The sequence below is a fragment of the Mastomys coucha genome, unplaced genomic scaffold (assembly GCF_008632895.1).
Source record: "Mastomys coucha isolate ucsf_1 unplaced genomic scaffold, UCSF_Mcou_1 pScaffold20, whole genome shotgun sequence".
Classification (NCBI taxonomy): domain Eukaryota; kingdom Metazoa; phylum Chordata; class Mammalia; order Rodentia; family Muridae; genus Mastomys; species Mastomys coucha.
The window spans coordinates 43,928,913-43,954,518 of NW_022196903.1; the positions used below are offsets into that span (position 1 = coordinate 43,928,913).

The 25,606-nt window shown below is 42.1% G+C and overlaps 1 protein-coding gene across 5 annotated transcripts in view; it reads right to left on the reverse strand.

Moving 5' to 3' along the window:
• Igf2bp3 (insulin like growth factor 2 mRNA binding protein 3) overlaps positions 1-25,606 on the reverse strand; it is a 135,481-nt gene that overhangs the window by 90,471 nt on the left and 19,404 nt on the right. The gene's annotated exons all lie outside the window — the stretch shown is intronic.

Genomic DNA, 25,606 nt, shown 5'->3' on the forward strand with positions numbered 1-25,606 from the left:
GGAGCTCTGAGACACCTGCCTTTACCTTTGAGCACTGGGCTTACAGGTGTGCACCACTATCACGCTCACTCATGCAGTGCTGGGAACTGACCCAGGGCCTTACGCATACGAAAGTGCCATCTACTGAGATTCATCCCCAACCCCTCACAACCATACTGAAAAGCACATATTACATCATATGTCAACACTTCCCTGACTAACTGTATGGGTTTGGTTTTCCTTTCTGAAGACCGGGCCTTTTGCTCTGTATCCCAGACTGGCCTGGAACTTGCCTGAGCAGGCTTGAACTAGGTCACCAGGATTGTTAACTGTATTTTGAGATAGTTTCTTTAGCAGTCCTACCCATTTTGTGCATCTGAAGGCATTCTAGGACTGGGGAGACGTTTTAGTCAGTAAAGAATTTGTGTACAAACATGAAGGCTTGTCCTCTATCTGTAACCACTCATTTAAGAAGCTAGGCATACTGGTATACACCTTTAAGATCAACGTTTAGGAAGCAAAGCAGGCTCTTTGGGTTCAATGCTAGCCTACATAGTGAGTTCTAGATTAGCTGGAGCTATATAGTGAGACCTTGTCTCAAACAAAAAAGACGGAGAAAGATTGAGAAAGACTAATTAGCTTTGACCTCTGGTCCTCACGTTATTCATGAACATGTCCACACTAACAATACTGATGATGATGATACCAGGACTTGGGAAAGCAAGGCAGGAGAATTATTGTGATTGAGGCCAGACTAACAACAATGTAAAACTCTGAATCAAAATAAAGAACATAGGGGTTAGTGAGATGGCTCAGCGGGTAAGAGCACTGACTGCTCTTCCAAAGGTCCTGAGTTCAAATCCTAGCAACCGCATGGTGACTCACAACCACCTGTAATGAGATCTGACACCCTCTTCTGGCACATCTAAAGACAGCTACAGTGAACTTATGTATAATAATAAATAAATCTTTAAAAAAAAATAAAGAACATAGATTTTGCGCTAAGAAATCCACAGCACAGAATACATGGGGAATCCTCTTCACCTTCATTCAAAAGCTCCCCACCCTTCACCATCTGTGTGGTATATAAAGATGGAGAAAGAGAGATGGCACATGGACTGCGTGAGACTACTCTACAGGTACCACATAGAGTCAGCCTTCAGCAGCTCAGGACCGTGACAGCTGCTGGAGTGATGAACCTCTGTGGCATGCCACAGGGAGACTTAACTGGCAGGATGCTTATAACCACCTATAACTCTAACTCTAGGCCACAGCCTCTGTGGGCACCTGTACTCAGGCACATACTTATACATAATTAAAAATAATAATAGAGCTGGGTGGTGATGGTGCACACCTTTAATCCCAGCTCTCAGGAGACAGAGGTAGCCAGAGCTCTGAATGATTAGAAAGATGATAGATAGATAGATAGATAGATAGATAGATAGATAGATAGATAGATAGATAGACAGACAGACAGACAGAATAATGGTGATGGTAATGATGATGAATATAATTCAATTGTTTAACTCACAAAAATCAGAACCACAGTGAACTTCCCTTTCCCCACCAAACAGCCTATAAATTTGAAGTTTTAGAGCCTATGATGTTTGGTGTAGATTCTAGTGAGTTATTATCTCTTTTCTCTTCCACAGAGTAATAGAATTAATGCCATAGCTGCTCCCTATTCAAAAAAACCAAAGGAAACAAACTCAAGTCAGAGACTCCCTGTTCATAATCTACACGGAGCCGACAGGAGGTGCACTCAAAATTTTTTATGACACAGTTAAACAGCAAATCATCAAAGAAAACAGACCAAAAAAAAAAAAAAAAAAAAAAAAAAAAAGAAGTAGATATTCTATCAGTTCAGAAAAAGAAAAATCTGAGCACCATTTAATTATAGTATACATAGGAAATAATGCTTTGTTCAAAAATAGCTCCTGTGAATTAGGCATGTAGTCCCAGCACTCAGGAAGCTAGACAGGAAGATTGGGAACCCAAAGCTATCCTGGGCTACAAACCAAATGATCATCATCACCAACACCACTCAGGATCATATTTTGTCTTGTGTTGTTTTGTTTTTCAAGAAAGGATTTCTCTGTGTAACTCTGGCTGTCCTAGAATTTGCTAAAGACCAGGCTGGCTTCCTAACAGATTCACCTGCCTCTGCCTCCTGAGTGCTGGGACTAAAGGCATGCACCATCGTCACCTGACATCAGGCTCATATTGATAAAAGATTAAAAATATCTGAGGGCATCTTCACCTGCGCCTTTCATCCTCCACGGATCTCTAAGCACTAACTGGTTCATCACCCCAATGAAGCAGACCCTTTTATGAGGCTGCTTTCCTGTCAGCCACTTGGGAGTGCCATCTCAGCATTAAGCCTAAAAAGGATGGCATGGCACCCCAGCCCCTGCCCCGGAGTTTATAAGGCAGCTCATGGGATGAGGTCCCTTTTCCTTAGTGTCCCCAGTACTCCTACTTCTCATAAACCTCCCAGCATGTTTGTCTGGCCAAATGTTGTCTGGGTTGGGAAGACAGCTTAATCGTCTTTGTAGTGCCACAACCACACACACAACAATGTTGTATTAAATTGAGGCCCTCTGGGGTTAGATGTGCAGAGGAGATGATTTGAGATTGTAATTTAAAGCCAAAAGGAACGAAAATAAGACAATGGAATTTAAATAGGGTCCCTTAAGGAAAACTGTGTGTCTAAAGTCCCTAACCTTATTTGTAGGTCCTTATCATTACTGATGGAACGGAAACGACGGCAGGAACCCTCAGTGGATTGAAATGCTGTGACCTTTTAATACAGTTTCTCACATCATGGAGCCAGCCATAAAATTATTTTTTGTTGCTACTTCATAACTGTAAATTTTCTACTGTTACGAATCGTAAGGTCATGACCCACAGGTTGAGAACCACTGCCTAAATTAATAAATGGATTGAATTTGTTTTCACTCATTTCTCAACAGGAAAAAAAAGTAAATTTTTATTCCTTCCTGAATTCCTTATGTTGGATTCTTTCTGTTCATCTGTTCAACATGAAACATGGGGTAAATCATACAGTCCTCAGAATTGCCCTTGGCTCGAAACCTTGTCATCAATGCTTTTTGTCCCCATGCCACACGTCCCCAAATCTTTTCATCCCAAAGTCTTGACATTAAAAGCAAATAAACAAACTTGGAGGGAGATGAAGGAGGGGAGAAGGTAACAAACAGGGCTGGAGAGATGGAGAGCACTGGCTGCTCTTCCAGAGGTCCTGAGTTCAATCCCCAGCAACCACATGGTGGCTCACAACCATCTGTAATGGGATCTGATGCACTCCTCTGGCGTACAGGTTTACATGCAGATAGAACACTCATACATAGTGACAAACAAATAATCAGACCTTGAATCTCAAAAACAAAACAATGAGCCTCTATGTATCTGTTCCCGGCCTCCCTGATCACGTTTGATCTGGATCATGTTGAATCTACACCTAGCTTCTCCTAACAAACCCACTCAGGCAGATCAGGCTGAAACAGTGTAAAGGACTCTAGGAGATGGGGCCTTATTCACAACAGCCATGACTCCAAGAGCACCCAAGACTGACTACCTAAGACCTTTGTTAGTACAGATCTACTTCGTGTTTATTCTCAGTTGCTCATAACTCTCACCTCCTCTTGGTTTGTTCATACCAAGGCCTTAATAACATGACTTACATTTTCTTGGCATAGTGCTAAGTCATAAATCTTATCTGATTCTAGATTTGGCCTTCAGTTTCCTCTATGAGCTACCTCAATAACCTTTCACTAAATTGAATATGATATACAGGATAGCACAAAACACACAAACTCCCTAAAATACCCAGGAACAACTCAAGTGTGTGGTAGAGCCCTCCTAGAATCCCCCAGCACTGGTTCAGAGCCAGTCCATTCTACACCACCAGACCTTGTCTGCAACTCCCACCCCCAAAAGGCAACTCATGCTTCTTTCCACTCTTCCTCCCTGAGTGTAGGCATCAGCTTTAAACTGTTATCAGTCTCATGATTTATCTATAAATACATGTGTCTCTTTTAAAAACAGTGTCAGGCTACAGCGTGCTGGACTACATCTCTTGTCCCAGCACTCGGGACACAGAAGCAGTTCAAAGTCAGTCTGATCTACATAGTAAATCCTAGGTCAGCCAGAGCTACATAGAGAGAGCCTATCTCAAAAAAAACAAAATACATAAGTAAATAAATAAAGCATTACACTATCTATCAAGCATGATGCACACACACACACACACACACACACACACACACACACACACACACACACACACACACGAGCTGCGCACTCCCTGGCTAAAGCCTCTGCTCTAGTGATTTCAAATTTCTCCCCTCTCTCTCCACTCAGTTTCCCAGTGCCTAGACTTTGCACTGGGATAAAATATCAGACCCCAGAATTTGATAATGCTGCTCATGTGGGGAGGAGGAGGAGTGCTCCCTGGTAGTGCTTAGTATTGGTTTTTTGTTTGTTTCTTTGTTTGTTTGTTGAAATCTGCATACAATAGTACCTCTGAAACAGAGTCTTGCTCAGCAGCCCAGGTTGACATGAAAACCACCCTCACCCACCCACCCACACCCACCCACCCACCCACACACACTCTTTTTCTTTTTAGTTTTTTGAACAGGGTCTCTCTAAGTAGTCCTCCTAGAATTTTCTATGTAGACCAGGCTAGCCTCAAGCTCGCTGAGATCCTCCTTCTTCTGCCTCCTGAGTGCCTCAATTAAAGGCATATGCTTTTATCACCGAGCTCAGCATTCTTTTTTTTTAATTTATTCATTTATTTATTTATTATATGTGAGTACACTGTAGTTGTCTTCAGACACTCCAGAAGAGGGTGTCAGATCTCATTATGGATGGTTGTGAGCCACCATGTGGTTGCTGGGATTTGAACTCAGGACCTCCAGAAGAGCAGTCAGTGCTCTTAACCACTGAGCCACCTCTCCAGCCCTCAGCATTCTTTTTTTAAAAAGAGATTATTCTGCAGTTTTAATGGACAAGGAATGGAGGGGACACATGAAGGATACCTGTAGTTGAGATACTGCCTACCCAGTCTCTCAGACAGACAGGAAACACTGGGAGGCATGTGTAGAATCTCCCTAGACTCCCATTTCATTACCTTACAGTACTCCCCATTTCCTTACAATAAATGCAGGAACTGCCTGCCTAACTCACTTTCCTCTCTCAGCTCGGCTCATTCAACCCTGGCTTCTTGAAATCAACTCAAACAAACACGCCTCCACCTCCATCTTCAGGAGGCCAGGGACACCAATGAGTTGTGCCTTGCTGGATTCTAAAGAGACCAAATGCTTCCAGCACTATTACAAAGTCAGATGCAAGCATTTTGTATATTATTTAATTTCATTAATGCTTTCTGATACTCAATTTGTCCCACATTTGGCCAGTGAAACTGCCACTTCCTGTTGGTTCCTGTAACTTTTGGATAAAATTCCATTTTGAGAGCAGTTTTGTTTTCTGTTTTTGGTTGGGGCGGAGGCGGTAAGTACTGGGATTGCTAATCAAGCACCCTATACCCCTTGCTTTCAGTTACAGAATTTCAAGAACTACAATTGTATTTTTGCAGTCTACATGAGACACTGATCTCCTAAGAGTGCAGAGTCTACCATCTGATCACTAAAGTGGTTAATCTTACTGGATTTATCCCAGCTGAAAGAGAAAGGGGGGTGGGAATATACAGAAATATCTTGTAGTTATAATGATAATTTCTAATTCAAATTTTAGATTTGCATAAAGTCTTTGATATTTACATCTAGGGATAAGGCTGATATCAGGTATAGAAACAGAAACACAGAGAAAAGTGAATTCTCTCATTTAACTCTCACACTCAATATTTCATAAGTTAGGAAACAAAGGCAAAGGTAGTTTCATTTTAAATACATACAGCACATGTGTAGCAGGGTCAGGGACCACCTCTGAGCATTCAGGAGTCAATCCATTTGCTTAAGCCCAGTGACAACATCCCAGTAAAGTATGTGGGCAAGTTAGACATGTCAAGTGTCTTGAGTCCAAAAACCCACATGGTTCAAAATCAGAATTTCTATGAACAGTGACATGATGCCACAGGAGGACATTCTCACACCTGACTCCATGTGCAGAAATAATGTCACAATGCAGTGACTGTCAACGTGTCAAGACCTAAAATCACCTGAGTCAAAAAAAAAAATCATACACAGGGTCACATTTTGAGGGTTTCTTGCTTTTTAGGTTAACTGAAATGGAAAGACCCACCTTAAATGTGGGCAGCCCCTCCCAGTGGTGGAGAGAAAAGCACAGCTGTCCTCTGCTCCCAAGGGGCCAGCCTGCCTACAGCAGACAGGGGATTTTCAATTGTGCCAAACCATGCACAAAGAGTGTGCACACTCAATGTGGCCTCTTCAATCCACACCCTGTAGCTCTCTGTGCAGGCAGGCTTCATGCTGTCACTGAGCTGTGCCAAAGACATCTCACACCCAAAAAGGACCTGTTCTTCTGGTTACAACCAATACTATTACATCCGAATTACATCTCTCTCCCTATGCAGGTAAGAATTGGCTCTTTAAACTGCTGTAACAGTTAACAGTAGAACTTGCCTTCTAAGACCTGGAGACTGAAGCAATTTATTATGAGAGTCTATGGATATTGTTAAGTAGAGGAAACATGTTTAATTTAAAACATGAATGTAGGCTGGTGAGATGGCTCAGTGGGTAAGAGCACTGACTGCTCTTCCGAAGGTCATGAGTTCAAATCCCAGCAACCACATGGTGGCTCATAACCACCCGTAATGAGATCTGACGCCCTCTTCTCCTGCGCCTGAAGTCGGCTACAGTGTTCTTATATAATAATAAATAAATCTTTGGGCCAGAGTAAGCAGGGACTGAGGGAGTGGGGCCGACTGGAGTGAGCAGAGGCTCTAAAAATTCAATTCCCAGCAACCACATGAAAATTCACAACCATCTGTACAGCTACAGTGTATACACACACCTAAATAAATAAATGTTTAAAAGTAAATAAATAAATAAGTAAATAAAACATGAATGCTCCCATCAATTTTTAGTTTGTTTTCTTTGAACCAACCTGGTACATGCCCATGGTTATTCCATCTGAACATGGTTATTTCATGACTGTATGGGAAGTCATAGCCTAACAGTTCACTGTCCACAAGACAGGCATGACTGTACTGCTGTGACTTACAGCTATCAAATCATCACTTTTCCATAAACTGCTATTTCTTCCTCTCTTTAAAGATTCATTAAGTGATGTCTTTGAAGGCACAAAACACATAGCCTTTATATTTATTTTGACCTAAATTTGTGCTCCCACTGTAAGTATTCCTTTTAATTGTATATATAAAATAAAATTTCATTTTTAATTAGAAAAATCCAATACAAAGGATATTCATTTAGAAATTAGTTATTATAATAAAAAATTGCTGTGAAAAATCAGGATGTATAGACATTTTGGAACTCATAAAAGGGTTCTAAGGGGAAGAACTGCAGACCATGATGGTGTGCACTTTACTCTCAGCACACAGGAGGCAGAGGCAGGCAGATCTCAGTGATCTGAGGCCAGCCTGGTCTACAGAGTGAGTTCCAGGACAGCAGGGGGAGTTACACAGAAGCAAAACCACAAGAGAACGCATTGCTATCCTAAATGATGCTGTTGGGCTGGAGATGGCTCAGTGGATAAAATGCAGAAGCCTGAGTATAAGGGAAGAGAAAGCCTGGATGAATGTACTGTTGACATGGGAACACAGCCATGTTAAGGACCCATGACCCGTGGGAAAATGGTAAAACTCACTCCCCCACACTCATAAAGCCCAGAAGAATGGCAAAGCTTTCCTCTGGTCTCTGTGTGAATGTTGACAGCATATGCAGAAAATGTCCACCATAGTCTTTTCTCCCTAATATTTACAGCCTAAAGACTGCTCCTACCAAGATTAGCTAAACCTGCCTCCTTGTTCAGTTGTATACAATAGTCCCATCTCCCTGTTCATTTGTATATAATAAACAGACACTGAGCTTTCAAGGTGCTGCAGCTTCTGCATCAGAGAAACTGATCCACCCAAGCAGAGCTTTTCTATGTGTCTATATGTTCCTGAGCTATGCTAGACACTGAGGACCCAAATTCGAATCTCCAACACCCATATAAAAGCTAATTGTGGCTGTCTGTAACTGTCATTGAGGAGTGGATGCAGACAGATCACTGGCGAGTTAGCCTACCCAATCATATGCAAATACAGCAGATACAGCAGGACAGCAAAGTAAAGTGCATCTCTCTCCTCTGCATGCAAGTGTGTACATCGTCAGTCACACACATACATGCATACACACACAAAATGGTGCTAAGTAGTACATACTTTGTTGTGCATTTCTTGAGCACCCATTGAAAGATTAGCTTGTTAATTTACATCTGTGTACTAAGTTATCCAGATCATCTTTTTTTTTAAAAGTTATATTTATTATCTATTTATTATAAGTACACTGTAGCTGTCTTCAAACACACCAGGAGAGGGCATCAGATCTCATTACGGGTGGTTGTGAGCCACCATGTGGTTGCTGGGATTTGAACTCAGGACCTCTGGAAGAGCAATCGGTGCTCTTACCGGCTGAGCTATCTCAACAGCCACCCCAGATCATCTTTTAAGAGGCAACCCTCAACTTTTAAAAAAGCTAATTCTCCACATAGATAAACACCTAAGGAAATGATTGGCACCATGCTCCTGCCTGTGTCACCTGGCACCATGGCTGACTAAGGTAGTACCTTACTCAACCCTCTCACAAAGGAGTGGTTGCCAACACAAGGCCTCAGTTCCTTATATCATTTCCTTAGGGAAAGTTGAGATATACTCAAAGGCTTAGCTTGAAATTTTAGGGAGGGCCTAGAAGTTGAGATAAAAGAGATTCACTGAACAAATCACATCAGATAAGCCAGGCAAGGTGGCACACACAATCCAATGCCTGTAATCCCAGCATTCAGGAGGCTGAGGCAGAAGAAATTCAACTTGGAAGGTAGCCTGGGCTGTGTAGTGAGTTCCAGGACCACCAGGGCTATGTAGAAAAACTGTCTCAAAACAAAACACAACAAAGTACACACTTAACAATAAAAATTTCAGGAAGTCAAGCACATGACACATAAACATTACTAGAGATGGGAGGGAGCTTTAAAACAGTAACCACAGAAAGTCCTGGCCACTATAATCATGGGTAATTTTCAACTTACTTGCAATTTATAATAAACTCTTCTAATTGTTAAGAGGGAAATACACTACTTTCCCAGCCTGCAACAGAACACTAGAATGAACCACAGAAAACCCAGTCAAGGGTCCAACAGTTCTAACTAGCATTATAACATAAGCCCATGATTTTAAACCTTAGAAATGACTCAGTGGAGGGAAGGGATTTACCAAAAACTCTAAAGAGACAGATACGTGAAACTGAGACGAGGTAACCAGCCACATGGCCCTCACAGAACAGAAAACAAACAAACAAACAAACAAACAAACAAAAAAAAAACGGGTCAATTAAGATACAAGCTTGTCAGGGAACAAGCCCAAGCTTATGGCCTATATATTTATTCACATATAACTAAGTCTTAGAGTAGTTATTTCAGTAACTGGGATGCAGGTGGAAAAGCCTATGGTTACAAGTAGGTACACTTGCTAAAGACCCAAGTTCAAATTCCAGCATCCACGTAAAAAGCAAAATGTAGTTGTAGTCCCTCATAATCCCAGAGTAGGGAGCTGAATCAGGGCTTGGGGCCACCAGCCAGGGTATAGGCTCGGTGACAGGCCTGTTTCAAAGGAATAATGCAGAGTGTAACTGACCAGCACACCTGTCATTCTCTGCTGGTCTCAGTGTACAATGACACTACCCCACACTGTGAACATACAAAAATAATTTTAGAGATTCATCCAGTAAGTGATTATAGCTGGCATGATAGATAGCTACTATTACAGCAGTTGGGAGGCTAAGAATGAAGGATTGCAAAGTCTAGGCCAACCAAAGCTCAAAGCCAGCCAGCTCCTGACCAGCCCAGCCACAGCGAGACCTGTTTCAAAAATGAAACCAAGTGCCAGGCAGTGGTGCTGGGAACTGAACTCAGGACCTCTAGAAGAACAGTCAGTGCCCTTAACTACTGAGCCATTGCTCCAGCCCCCTTTGTTTTGTTTTTTAAGTTAGTATTTTATATGTGTGTGAATGTTTTGCTGCATGTATGCCTGCAAACACATTCATGTACCTGGTGCCCTCTGGGGTCAGAAGAGGGCTATGGACCACTGGAGCTGGGATTACCAGTGGCTGTGAGCCACAGTGTGGGTGTCAGCAACCGAAGCCCAAACTTCTGCAAGAGCAGCAAGTGCTCGAAACCTGATAATCCTTCTCGCCAGCCCTGGTGTGGATTTTTTGCTTTTTGGTTTTGGTTATTTTAAAGTGGGAAAGTTGAACTTGGTCTTTATCGAATTTTACTACCTTCTTATTAACTTTAAATATTTGTTTTTATTCCTTATGTGGTTGAGTACTTTGTCTTTATTTATGTATGTATACAACATGTGTTGCATGGTGTCCTTCAGGGATGAGAAGAGGACATGAGACCTTCTGGACCTGGAGTTATGGACAGTTGTGAGCCATAATGTAGTTCTAGGAACTGCAAGGGCAGTCAGTGCTCTTGATGGCTGAGCCATCTCTCCAGTCCCTCATTAACTTTAAATGCTTCAATATAGGACTAGAGTGATGGCTCAGTGGCTAAGAACACTTGCTGCCTTTCCAGAGGACCCAGGTTGAATTTCCAACACCCACATGGCAGCTCACACCTGCCTGCAACTCCTGTTCCAGGGGATCTGACACCCTCACACAAACATATATACAGGCAAAACACCAATGCACATAAAATAAAAACACACACACACAAAAAAAATTTAATGAAAAAAAATTCCTATAAAACCCAGCTGTAAGGCCTTTTAAAAATTCACAATAATCTGACTTACCAGAGTTTAAAACGTGTTTCTTGAAAGTAACGTATGGTTTACACACCTAGGCTTAGTCTTTTGTATAATCAGCCAAATAATTATGAATGCTTACACACAAAAACAAGGAAGCCAGCATGGTGTTACATCCTTTAGTCCCAGCACTCAGGAGGCAGAGGCGGGCAGATCTCTGTGAGTTCGAGGCCAGCCTGGTCTATGGAGCGAGTAGCACGACAGCCAGGGCTACACAGAGAAACCCTGCTCGAACCCAGCACTCTCTAGCAGAGCATCCAGGCCTTGTAGTACAATGTCTACAGGGAATAAATCTTAACCCCAGCACTCAAAGATACTGAGGCAGGAAGACCACAGGCCAAGGCTAACTTAGACCACAGAGGACACTCAAAAACAGCCTGAGTTCTAAGAAAACATCTCAAAATAAACTTCAAAATTTCATCAATACTGTAATGAAAATCCCTATAATAAATTACCATTTACTCAAGGACTTTTTTTTTAATATTTATTTATCTGGGCTGGAGCGATGGCTCGGTGGTTAAAAGCACTGACTGCTCTTCCAGAAGTCTTGAGTTCAATTCCCAGAACCACATGGTGACTCACAACCATCTGTAATGGAATCCGATGCCCTCTTCTGGTGTGTCTGAGGAGAACAATAGTGTACTCATATACATAAAATAAAAAGATTTATTTACTCATTTATTATGCATACAAGCACCAGATATTATTATCTTCCTACTACTTGAGGTCCTATGTTGTACCCAAAACCAGTTACCTATTGTTCTAATGAACTCACTGTTATTTTAAGGTAAGTTCTCACTGGGTAGCCCAGTCTGGCCTTGAATCGGCACTCCCTCTGTCTCAGCTTCTGGTGCTGGGAATAAAGGCATGCATCATGGCTGGAATATACTATTCAACTTAAAAGGTAACATAGTAGCTAGATGTGGTGTGCTATGTGCAGTCAAGAGGCTGAGCCAGGCGAAGAATCCAGTTCCAGGCCAGCCTGGCATAGATAGTAAAATCTTATCTAAAATTTTAAAAGTAACATCATCATCATCATCATCATCATCATCATCATCATCATCATCATCATCATCATCATCTTACAATGGAGGCCTAAGGAGCCTATAATGCCATCCCCTCGGAAGGCTGAGGCAAGAGAATTACAAATTTACCACACTTAACTACTTAAAGAGAACTTTTCTCAAAATAAAAAATAGAGAGAACTGGAGATAAAACTCAGTAGTTGAATACTTGCCCAGCATGCTCACTGCTCTACACACACACACACACACACACACACACACACACACACACACGAATGCATGCACGATATTAAATGATATTAAAACTATGAGCCTTGGGTGGAGGAACACCCTCATAGAAGTAGGGGGAGGGAGGATAGGATAGGGAGTTTCCGGGAGGGAGAGGGGAAGGGGGGAGAGAATAACATTTGAAATGTAAATAAAGAAAATATCCAATTTAAAAAAAAAAAACAAAACTATGAGCCTTGAGAATGGTGCTGTCTCACAAGCCTGATAACTGTGAGAGCCCAGAACCACCCAGAATCCTGAGGCAGTGCATACATCCCACTTCTACATGAACATGGGAGGCAGACACAGAAAAATCACCCATAGGTTTGGAGGCCAGCTAGCCTGGAGTACACAGCCCAGCAGAAACACACACACACACACACACACACACACACACACACACACACACACACAAACTAATAATAATGTGAAGACTGCTTCTTAGGACATCAACCTAACCTTGCAGCATGGATGATCAATGTGATTACAAGTGAAGCTCATACCTTCAAGCTCATTATCTTAGTTTGCTTTCTAATGCCATGATAAAACACTGACAGAAAAACAATTTGGGAAGAAGTCTTACTCATTCAAATCACAATCCAAGACAGGAAGCCAAGGCACAAACTCAGGAAGAACAGGAACCTAGAGGCAGAAACTGAGCAGAGGCATTAAAGGAATGCGGCTTGCTGGTTTCTCATCGCTTGCTCTAACCCTAACCCCAATCCTGTTTATACAACTCAGGACCACCTGCAGAATGGTACACTGCCACTGCAGAGGGCTAGCACCTCCCACAATCATTAATCAAGAAAATGACCCACAGGCCAATCTGATGGAGGCATTTTCTCAGTTGAGGATCTCAGATGACCCTAGCTAGAGTGTCAAGTTGAAATCAAACAAAAAAATTAACCAGCACACCCATAAGGGCATAGTTCTCAAAAGAAATGTGTAGTGTCCTTTACAATACTGATATAATTGGCCCAAATGCCTGGAATGGGGAGAGTACTACTAGCACCAAAATCCAAGGCACCCGTGCCTAGCGGTCCTTTGCAGAGCCTTATCCTCAGGAGCATCCAGGCACACTTACCCGCCCTCAGGCTTAAGCATTTAAAATGGCCGATTCCTCATTGCTAAGTGCCCTTTGCCCTTTCTTTTTAAAGCTTTGCAATTAGAGAAAGGATCATAAACTAAATCTGTAATTAACAATCTGTACAGGACATTAAACTTTAATAGTCTGGGCTTTAGACCTTAACACCTTATAAAAATGGTAAAAATGGTTTTGGAAAGGGATACGATTTTAAGAATGTGTTAAATGGCCACTTGGTAAAATGACAGCCTCAAGATTGGCTTGCAGGAAATGAGGCCAAAATGAAAGCTATCTGAGCAGGCTGTCTCTGGGGTGTGGGGCAGCACAGCAGGACATCGGTGTGCCCCTAACTAGCCGTGGGCCAAGGGACATTTACGTTTTCACAAATACTCTTCTGGAGCTGAAACCATGCCTCAGGGGAAGTTTAAAATCATTTTCCCAAGAAGCCTTGCACTGTATCCACCTGCTTAAAATTGAGTCTATTACTAAGTAAAAGTCAAACACATCTTCTCAGAGAAAGCTGGAGAGATGGCTCAGTGGGTGAGAGAACCTGCTACTTGTAGAGGTTTCGATTCCCAGAACCTCATGACAATTCACAACCATCTGTAACTCCAGCTCCTGGAGATGTGACCCCCTCTGCTAACCTCTGTAAGTAATACATACACATGATGCATAGACATAAATGCATGTGAAACACACATCCAAATAAAATAAAAATTAAAAATAATTAAAAATAAAATCTGTGAGACAAGTTTTCGATTCTAAATCTCCTCTGTAGCAACTAACATTTAAGTTGTCATTCAACCTATGTCTTTATGTACAGAACCTTGAGTCGTTTTTAAATATAAAGAAACTTACTTTTAAATTATCGCTGAATTTTACAAGGAAAAAATGTCTCAGTATATATTCCAAGAGCATATGAATTCAGATGTTGTTACGAAACTGAACAAAACAAGGGGGGACAATTTGATTTACTTACAGCAGGCAATCAACACATCTTCAAATTCTAATGATTCTAATCAGAGTCTGTGGAACCTGGGAAGCTCCCTTCTCCTCCATAAACTGCAAATTATCTAATCAGTTTGAAAAGCCCAGTGGAACTATTTAAAGTTACCACCAGTTATGACAATGCTTACAGATATGTTGGTGGTGTGATCTGTCATATAAATCTACCTTCCTAACTGGATAAAATTACTTAGTAAAATGTTTCTCTTTCAAAGTTTTAAGTTCATATTTTTCTCTCTCCCTAGTATCTGGACATAATTGTCAGTGGCTAGACTCAACAAATAACCTAAAAGAAAATGAGCCAGGCATAGCAGTGCACAGCTTTAATCCCAGGCAAGCAGATATCTGTGAGGACAAGGCCAACCTGGTCTACATACTGAGTTCTAGGACAGCTAGGGCTACATACTGAGGCCATATCTCAAAAATAAATATAAAACCATAGGGATGGGGCAAGAGGAAGCATGAAACTACAAATAAGTATGAGGGTCATACTGCAAAATATCAGTCACTTTAAAATTCAATCTCTTTGAAGCAGGAGAGATAGCTCAGTGGTTAAGAGCACTGGTGTTCTTCCAAAGAACCCTGGTTTGATTCCCAGCACCCACATGGCAGCTCACAACTATCTGTGATTCCAGTTCCACGGGATCCAGTACTCTCACACAGAGAGAAGTGCAAGTAACATACTTAGCACCAATATACATAAAATAAAAATAAATTATTTTAAAGAAATTCAACCCTTCAAGCCACTCCTTACCAGGTGGCTATGTATTGATGACTTTGCTGAAAACACTCCAAATTTTAAGAAGTTGTAGGATTTTAAAATTAACTGAAGAGTTCAGGTATTAAGTTTAGGTATTTTGATGTTATTTTACCAAAAGTCCCATAATAGTCTTTTGATGAATCCAGAGTGAGAATGTGTATGTGTGATAGTTTGAGTAAGAATGGCCCCATAGGATTATGTATTTGAATATTTGTTCCCAGTTGGTGGAACAATTTGGGAAGAATTAGGAGGTGTGGCCTTGATGGAAGGTGTGTCACTGGCCTTTGAGATTTCAAGAGACTCAAGTCTGCCTCCTGCTGGTGGATCAAGGTGTGAGCTCTCAGCTCTTCCTGCCACCATCCCCTTGCTCCATCACTGTGGACTCTAAGGCTCTGAAACTGTGAGCCTCAAATTAAACACTTTCTTTAATAGGTTGCATTGGTCATAATGTTTTATCACAGCAATAGAAAAGTAGCTAAGACAAGTAGGTAAACCAAATTAAAATTCACTATAAAACCAGGCAACAAGAACTTTGTGTTTAAATCATTTGTGAAAACTCAACCTGTGCCGGGCAGTAGTGGCACACACCTAGCATTAGGGAGGCAGAGGCAAGTGGATTTCTGAGTTCAAGGCCAGTCTGGTCTACAGAGTGAGTTCCAGGACAGCCAGGGCTATACAGAGAAACCCTGCCTCAAAAAAACCAAAAAAAAAGAAAAAAAGAAAAAGAAAAAGAAAAAAGAAAGAAGAAAGAAAAAAAGAAAGAAAGAAATTTGCCACATAAACTTCACAACCTGAGTTCAAACTCCAGAACACAAATGGTGGAGGGAGGGGGCCGGTTCCATGAAGCTGTCTTCTGACCTCACATGTGCACACTGTGACACATGTACCCCATATGCAATAATGAATGAATAATTAAAAAGAGCTTGTAAAGTGGTAAAGAGTTTAAAATGAATTCAATGTTTAATATTAAAGACATACAACTAATCTTGAACAGACTATAACACTAAATTACTACCTATGACTCCATCATAAGGTTTCTAATTACATTTAATTACATATTTTATTTTAAAACTGTTAGACAAGTCCATAAATCCAGAAACAGTTAGACTGATGTGCACTGAGCGAACATTTTGGTCTTCCATCTAGAACTAAACACATTACTCTTTCACTGGTTAAAAAGTTGTTATTTACATTATTTTGAAAATAAAGTGTGGGGGCAGTGTCAAAATGGACCAGTAGGCAAAGACCCGCATCATGCAAGCCTGGGCACCTGAGTTGAGTTCTACCCTCAGAATTCATGGAGAGGAGGAGAGACCCAGCATCACAAAGTTGTCCTCTAACCTCTACAGAAGCAGCTGGGCATTCATATACATCACACACACACACACACACATACACACACAAGGAAGTATGCTGCTAATACATTCTCATACATCACAGACACAAGGAAGTATGGTGCTAATACATTCACATACATCACACACACAAGGAAGTATGGTGCTAATACATTCATATACATCATTCACACACACAAAGAAGTATGCTGCTAATACTTTAAGACTCACATGTTTTCTTTAAAATCATAACTTCATTTAGGCTTACAAAGTCAAATTTTAGTATTTTCAGTTTGTAGTTCTTTGTGGGAGAAAAAAGCCTGAGTTTGTCTTTAAAACTACTAATTTAAGCATTAAATAGCAGATTCAGCACCCAAAACTTAAGTTTAAAAATACCATTAGGACTGGAGAGAATGGCTCAGCAGTTAAGAGCACTGACTGCTCTTCCAGAGGTTCTAAGTTCCCAGCAACCACATGGTGGCTCACAACCATCTGTAATGGAATCAGATGTACTCTTCTAGTGTATACTAGAAGACAGCTACAATGTACTCATATAAGTTAAAAATAAATAAATCTTTAAAAAATATCAGAGAGGAGAGATCTCTGTTTAAAAAAAATAAAAATAAAAATACCATTTAAAAGAAGCACGGTCAGACGTAGTGGTGCACACTTTAATCCCAGAGGCAGAGGCAAGCGAATCTCTCAGTTCAAAGTCAGCCTGGTCTATAGAGTGAGTTCCAGGACAGCCATGGCTACACAGGGAAACCCTGTCTCAAAAATAAACAAGTAAAATAAAATAGGCTAGGCATTTTTACACACAACTCTAATCCCAGTACATTAGAGGCAAAAACAATGGATCTCTGTGAGTTCAAGGCCAGTGTGGTCAACGTGGAGTTCCAGGACAGCTAGAGCTACATAACAGAGAAACCCTGTCAAGAGGAAAGAAAGAAAACTAGGGCTGCAGTGACAGCTTAGTGGGTAACAGCAGCAGAGCTCAGTCCCCAGCACCCCTGCCAGGGGCTCACAATCACTTGTAACTCCTATTCCAGGACACCCAGCGTAGCTTTCTGGCCTCAGCAGGCACCAGCACCCACATATGTATACACAGACATACATAACAAGTAAAATAGACATGGGGCTGGGGGAGCTGGGGAGATCTCTCACTGGGGAAAGCATCTGCCATGAAGACATAAAGACCTCGGTCAGACAGAGAGCCTCTCTGTAAAGCTGGACACAGACCATGTCTATAAGCCCAGCACTCCTAGGATGTGACGGGATATGAAAACGGGTGAATCTGAGACGCTCCCAGGCAGCTAGTTTGTGGTACAGCGCCATGAAAACATGGACATCAGATGGAAGGCAGGGACAGGCACTCAAACCTTAACCTCTGACGCCCACCTACATCCATATTCACACACAAGCATATGTATGTGCACACATGCACAGATTTGGGGGAGGGGAGTATCAGGGCTGGAGAGATTAGAGGTTAGGACTCAGGTTGGGTTCCTAGCACTCTATGGCAGTTCATAATTGTGACATCTGTTCCAGAGGGTCTGATGTCAATTTCTGATTTCCTCAGCCATTGCCATGCATATACATGGCTCAAATATACACAATGGCAAAAACACTACTCAGACTCATAAAATAAAAATAAATTAATCTTTTTTTGGGGGGCGGGGGATGGGTTTCAAGACAGGGTTTCTCTGTGTAGTCCTGGCTGTCCTGGAACTCACTCTGTAGTCCAGGCTGGCCTCGAACTCAGAAATCCACCTGCCTCTGTCTCCCAAGTGCTGGGATTAAGGGCGCGTGCCACCACTGCCCAGCTAAATTAATCTTTTTTTTAAAAGGAAAAACATCTGGAGTTGTGGTACACATCTTTAATACCAATACTGGGGAGGTTGTCTCAATTTAAAAAAATGGAAATGATAATAAAATGAAAATAAAATTACCTTTAAAATGGGGCTCAGATTTCTTTTTAAGGGTTTGGGGGGATGGCTGAATGGATATACCTGAGTTTAGATCCCCCAGCACCCATGAAAAAACTAGCTGGGTACAGTGGCTTTAACCCCAATCTCTTACCCAGTCCTGGCAGAAACAGGTGGGAACATACTGCCTGGTTGCTTAACCTGGCCACCTGGTGACCTCCAGGGTCACAGAGTCTTAAACATAAGGTGGAGGCATCAAAGTGAGCCCTCAGGTGAAAAGTGTCCCACTGGACACCAGGCTGATCCCCAGCAGCACAGTGGAAGGAAAGGACGGACTCCCAACCACTGGCCTCTGGCTCTCACAGGGTTCCCACACCATGTGCACACCCACACTTACATACGTCATACACAAAATATAATTACACTGAAAAGTAATGAGACATTTTAACCTTAACCTCTGGCCTCCACAAGTAGGAGTATACCTGCACACATGTGGACACTCATACAAACGTGACACACAAAATAAATTTTAAACAAAAAATTTAAATTCTTATGTTATGCTGGATGGTGCTGGTAGCACATGCCTTTAATCCCAGCACTCGCGTGAGGCAAAGGTAGGTGGGTTCAAAGCCAACATGGTCTAAAACAGATCGAGTTCCAAGATATCCAGAGATACAGAGAGAAACCCTGTCTAAAAAATTGTTCTTAATTATTTCTGTATGGTATGTGGATGTGGAGATCAGAGGTCAGCCGTCAGGAATCTGTTCTTCTCTACTTCGGGTCCTGCAGACTAAACTCAGCCTCCCAAGACAGCACAGGAAGCATTAGCTCACCAAGCCAGAAACTGCTCACAAAAGGTTTTCATCCTGTTTAGAATTAAATTCACAGCACCAAGCAAGCTCCAACTGGTGGAGTAATACTCACATGCTCCTTAGAAGCTCTATTTGGGGACTGCTCAGAGCTCGGGGCTTTTTGGTTAAACTACCCATTCCTTTCTTCCTTCACAACTGATAATGGGGTAAGCCTAGTGCAACAGAATAATCTAAAGCAAGCACAGAGATCAGCGATAAAGCCTGGGGCTAGGGAGGAGGCTCAGTGCCTAAGGGCACACATCCTCACAGTGCACCCAAACGTGGCTCCAACCCTCTTCTAACCTCTGTGGGCACTGGGCCTCCAACCCTCTTCTAACCTCTGTGGGCACTGGGCATGCGCCTGGTATACATATATATTGTCAGGCAAACAAATACAACCTTGCAACAAACCTATCTTTAAAAGATATTACTAAGATATGAAGCCGGCACTGGTAAGGACACTTGCCAACAGAGCTGACATCAGAGTTAGATCCCCAGAACTCACACTCCTCTGGGTAGACCTGTGACCTTCACATGTGTGCAATGGTATATGTGTCTCACACACTTCAGATAATAAGTGTAAAAAGAAAACAACTAAGATGTTACAATATTGTAATATTGTCCTATTTAGGGACAAGACCCTTAAGCAGGTAGATTGCATCATCAGAGCACAGATGATGAACAATACTATTAAACTGAGATTCATTACTTTAATAGTTATTGACCATCCTAAAGTAACACAAATTTCCCCTCCCAAATTCTAAGGTGCCTTTAAAATGGCTCTTAACCACTGAGCCATCTATTTAGCCCTGAAGTGTAGATCTTTAAAGTAAAATTTTTTGTGTGGTAAAGGCAGTGATTTAGTGCCAGTGACATAAGTTGTGGTCTGATGTCCACAGGCAGGTGCAGAATCTTTGTTTAGGCTTCATTTTAGGTGAATGTTTTTAACTTCTTGTACATCTCAGCTACCTAGAGGTCATAGAACTAAAACATCTGGCAGTTCCCTGGGCATGTCTATAAGATAGAGGTCATTTTTCATATGAATGGTGCAGTAAGTCTTAAGTACCATATTGTGTCCTACTGTGCTTTTTTTATGTTGCCTCTAACAGTGCTGATCAGATACGGGCTATTTCATTTCATGGTCATGCATGTCCCCAGTCCATTGCAGCATAAGGGACTGTTGGTACAGGCACTGAAACCAGCATACACTGTCACATGCATCACAGGCTGGAGAGATGGTTCAGCGGTTAAGAGTACCGACTGCTCTTCCAGAGGTCCTGAGTTCAAATCCCAGCAACCACACGGTGGCTCACAACCATCTGTAATGGGATCTGATACCTTCTTCTGGTGTGTCTAAAGAGGTTTAGTCACATAAATAAACTAAATAATCTTAAAAAAACAAAACCCATGCTTCAGGTACTCTGGAGACTGAGGTGGGGGTGGAGGAAGTGGGGGTAAATCACTGGAAGTTGGATATCAGCTTGGGCTACATCATGAATCACAGACAACATGGGCTACAGAGTAAGACCCTCCCCCCTTTTTAAAAGAGTTTATTTATTGTATGTGAGCACACTATAGCTGTCTTCAGACACACCAGAAGGAGGCATCAGACCCCATTTCAGATGGCTGTGAGCCACTATGTGGTTTCTGGGAATTGAACTCAGGACCTCTGGGAGGGCTCTTAACCCCTGAGCCATCTCTCTAGCCCGAAATAAGTAATCTTTAACAAACAAAATCTTTACCTTAACAAATAGTGACAGTAAGTAAAGCAAAAAGCCGTGGACTCACGTGAAACAAACTAACACAAGTCGGGGGCATCAGAAACAGAACCACAGTCACCGCTGGCAGTGCTAGTCATAAGAAGTGTTTTCAGATAGGAACTGTCAATTCATGCCAAAGTCAGTATAGATATTATAAGAAATAGGCCCTTTACAGTGTTCCAAAATACTGCTTACAGGCTTTTTGCTGCAAAAGTACCGTTTTCATAGCCACTGAAGAAGTCACTTAAAATCTACTAAGACTTAAATCTAATAGAACTATGTGAGAAAGAAAGCTACACAGAGAGACTAAGGAGAAAGGAGGAAAGGGAGAGAGAAAAGGAGAGGGAGGAGAGAGAAAGAGGGAGAGGAGGAGAAGGGAGAGAAGGAGGAGGGAGAGGAGGAGGGAGAGAAGGAGGAGGAAGAGAAGGAGGAGGGAGAGAAAGAGGAAGGAGAGGAAGAGGGTGTTCAATGGGCAGCTACTTAACATCCCATGATGGTAAAGACACCCAGCACAAAGAACTTGAAGAAATACAAGAATACCATTGCTGTGATTCCTGGCAGGAGCAACACTAGACATCTCCCCAGTTTAGCAGGACTAGAAAGGCTGAGATACATCAGAGGTTGTACCTCATTTCATCTCTGTCTAAAGCAGCATGGTACTCTTCAGCTTCTAATCACTGAGACTGTCCAAACATACGATGCCCGAGAGCCTAACTAGTGCTAACAGAGGTCCCGCAGGCATCCATCTCCCTGGGCCTGGAGCTTTCTTCTGCTCAACTCCAAGCCTGACTGAGTGCCCAAATGTACAAGCACACTATATTTCTCTCACTCACACTTTTTTTGGCTTTTTGAATATGTGTTTATTTTTATGTCTGTCTTATTACTGCTCTATTGCTGTAAAGAGACACCATGACACGGCAACTTATAAAGAAAGCACTTAATTGGAAGTTTGTTTACAGTTTCAGAGGGCTAGTCCATTATTATCATGGAGAAGAACATGCAGCAGGTAGGCAAGGTGCTGGAACAGTGGCTGAGACTTTATACCTGATCCATAGGAGGAGACCAGAGAGAGCCAACTGTGGAAGAGTTGAGCTTTTGTAAGTTCAAAGCCCACCCCAGTGATACACCTCCTCCAACAAGGCCACACCTCTAATCCTTCCCAAACAGGCCCACTCCCTGGTGACTAGCCATTCAATATGTGAGCTTACGGAAGTGGTCTCATTCAAACCACCACAGTATGATGTGTTCTGGATTTTTGGTTGTTGTTGTTGTTTGGCTTTGCCTACATATGTACACCATGTGTTGAGTTTGTGACCCCCTAGAGATCTAGAACTGGCATTACAGACAGTTGTGAGCTGCTATATGGGTGAGAGGAATCCAGACCTGGGTCTGCTGCAACCGCTGGAGGTTCTTCTCTGAGCCACTGAGCCATTTTTAGGTTCTTTTTAATTAATCTAAATATTTCTATGAATTTAGATTTTTTTCCTCTTTAGTTTAGTGTTTTACATTTCTGTCCTTCACATGTTTTTTGTATGAAATCCCCTACCAGGCAGTTGTATAAAAATTCTTGCTTGCTCTTGCCATCTGCTGCTATGGTGTAAATACACACTCACAAAGAACACCTGATCCAAGTACTGTCAAAGTACACATTAGCGTGGAGCTGTAATTCCTAAAGTGCAGGCTGTGCATCCTGAGGGTGCAAGGAGTCAAGACTATCATTATGCCATTGCTCGGCTGTCACTCCCCCTCCTTCACTGTGCTGCCATGTGTTGCTGTGCTGCTGGCCAGAAGCAGGAAGCAAAGCAGCGGCTCTCATTTGTCTAGTCCCTGTATGCCTTACTGGCACCTGCAGAAAAATAACGTAGGTGCATTTTGTCTCATAATGTCCTTAACATCAAAGTTATGAAAATAATGGTTTTCATCTGTCTCAGTTCTTGAGCACACGTCATTTAGACATCTCTGAACTGAAAAATAAAGGTATACAGATACTTCAGTCACCTGCTGAGGCTTTCTGGACTATACGGAGGCTGGCCGGGCGGCTGTGTGAGCAACAGGTGAGACACGGCTTCACTGTTCGGCTGAAAGCTGGCCTAGAACTCCCATTCTGAGTGCTGGGACCACGAGGCCTGGTTCAGGCTCTGCTCAGGAAGCACTACGTTTTCCTGAAGACACTTCCGGAATGCTACGGCTATTTATGCTTGAATGTGTGGCAGATAGTCTCAAAAACAGAATCAGGTAAATCTATCACTTATAAAATGGTTTTTCCTCTAATATTTATTTCCAAATGATTGAATTTCAGCTTTAAGTAAAATTAGAATAATTTTTACGTATTATTAGTATGACCTCAAATAGCTCCTCAATATTCACAGATTAAAATCCTCTCAAAACACAAGGAGAACCAATGGACCTGATGTTATAGGGCCCAGAATTCACCAAAACTGCAGATTTGTCAGCAGCCTTTCTGGATCTGCTAAACAATGCCTGATAAGCTGAGGTAAGGGGGTGCAAGGAATGGCTCAGTGATTAAGAGAACACACTGCTTTTGAAGACCTGGGTTTGGTTCCCAGCACCCACATGGTGGCTCACCAGCATCTGTACTCCAGTGTTAATGGATCTGACCCCTCTTCTGAACTCGGTGAGCACAATTATGCATGGTGTACACACAAACATGCAGGCAAAACATTCACGCTTATAAAATATTTTTAATTAAAAAAATTAAGCCGGGCAGTGGTGGCGCATGCCTTTAATCCCAGCACTTGGGAGGCAGAGGCAGGCGGATTTCTGAGTTCAAGGCCAGTGTGGTCTACAGAGTGAGTTCCAGGATAGCCAGGGCTACACAGAGAAACACTGTCTCGAAAAACCAAAAAATAAATAAATAAAATGCGATGAGTGTTGTGGTTTGACTATGCTTGGCCCAGGGAGTGGCACTATTAGGAGATGTGGGTTTGTTGGAGGAGATGTGTCTGTGTCACTGAGGGATAGAGGCTTTGAGGCCCTACTTCTGGCTGCCCGGACACAGTCTCTTCCTGGTTACCTTTGGATCAAGATGTTGAACTCTCAACTCCTTCCCAGTACCATGTCTGCCTAGGCACTGTCATGCTTCCCACCATAAACCTCTAAACCTATAAGCCAGCCCCAATTAAATGTTCCCCTTTATAAGGGTTGCCTTGGTCATGGTGTCTGTTCACAGCAATGGAAACCCTAACTAAGATATTGAACATGGTGGTTTCAATGAGAATGGCTCTCTCATAGGCTCATATGTTTAAATGCTTCCCCAGTCAGTGGAACTGTTTGGGAAGGATTAGGAGGTGTTAGAGGAGGTGTGCCACAATGGGGGAGGGGGGGTGAGGTGAGATTTCAAGAGCCTCCTCCAAGCCCAGTGTTCTCTTTCTTTCTTTCTGCCTGTGGTTCAGGATGTAAAGCTCTCAGCTACTTCTCCAGCACCATGTCTGCCTTTCTGTCACCACACTCTCTGCCAGGATATGGATCAACCCTCCGAAACTGTAACACCCCCCCTCCCATGTAAATGCCTTCTTCTATAAGGTGCCTTGGTTATAGTGCCTCTTCATAGCAACAGAATAGTAATTAAGACAGAAGTCAGTGTAAGGTGGTGGTAGTAGTGCACACCTTTAATCCCAGCACTCAGGAAGCAGAGGCAGGGGGATCTCTGTAAATTCAAGGCCAACCTAGTGGTCTATAAGAGAAGCTCCAGGACAGCCAAGGGCTACACAGAAAAACCTTGTCTCAAGGAGAAAGAACAAAATAAAACAAAAACAAAAACAAAAAAAAAAAACAGAAATTGGTACCAGGGACTCAGGTATTGCTGTAACAGGCCTGATGTTGCTGCTTGTTGGCAGAATATTAGACTTTGGGACCAATAGTTAAATGCTTTAAGCAGGACTTAATGGGCCATCCTGGCAGGAGCTTGGAAGACGGTAGTGCTAAAAAAATCAAGGTGGGTCAAGCTCAGGAGGTTTTCAGAAGAATATTATCAGCTGTCCAGTTTTAGAATATTTTTACAAAGAATGTGGCTACTTTCTACTCCTATCCAAACATCTTTAAAATTCTAAAATCTAAAGCTTTTTTAAATATTGTGATCACAACTCTCAAAGACTTAGGTTTTGGAGTTTTCAGATTAAGAAAACTGAAAAAGTTCACATAAATACTCCCAAATCAAAAAAAAAAAAAATCTGATATACTTCTGGTCCCAAGTATTTTAGGTAACAGATATAACCTGTACTGCCAAATAGAGCCCATGCCAACCATCTGCAGCGTGCGCTCTGGCTGTGTGAGCGTCCTTTCTCCACGCTGGTGTCCTGCCAGCACCACATTCTTAATTTTATTCATTCTTCTCCAAGCTGGTAAGACAGAAAATGCCACTATAACTGGCATTCCCTAACTAGTAAGATTGGATGTCTGTTCTGCAGACAGCTTCCCGATATGCTCCTCTGAACCCCTAGTCTTATCTTTTGTCTAGATTCCCTTATGATCTCTGAGGATAATTTCACAACTAGATACATTTTGAGGATTCAAAAGTCTATGTATCTAGATATATAAAGTACAGTTTCTTGCTTTTTTTTTTTTTTTTTTTTT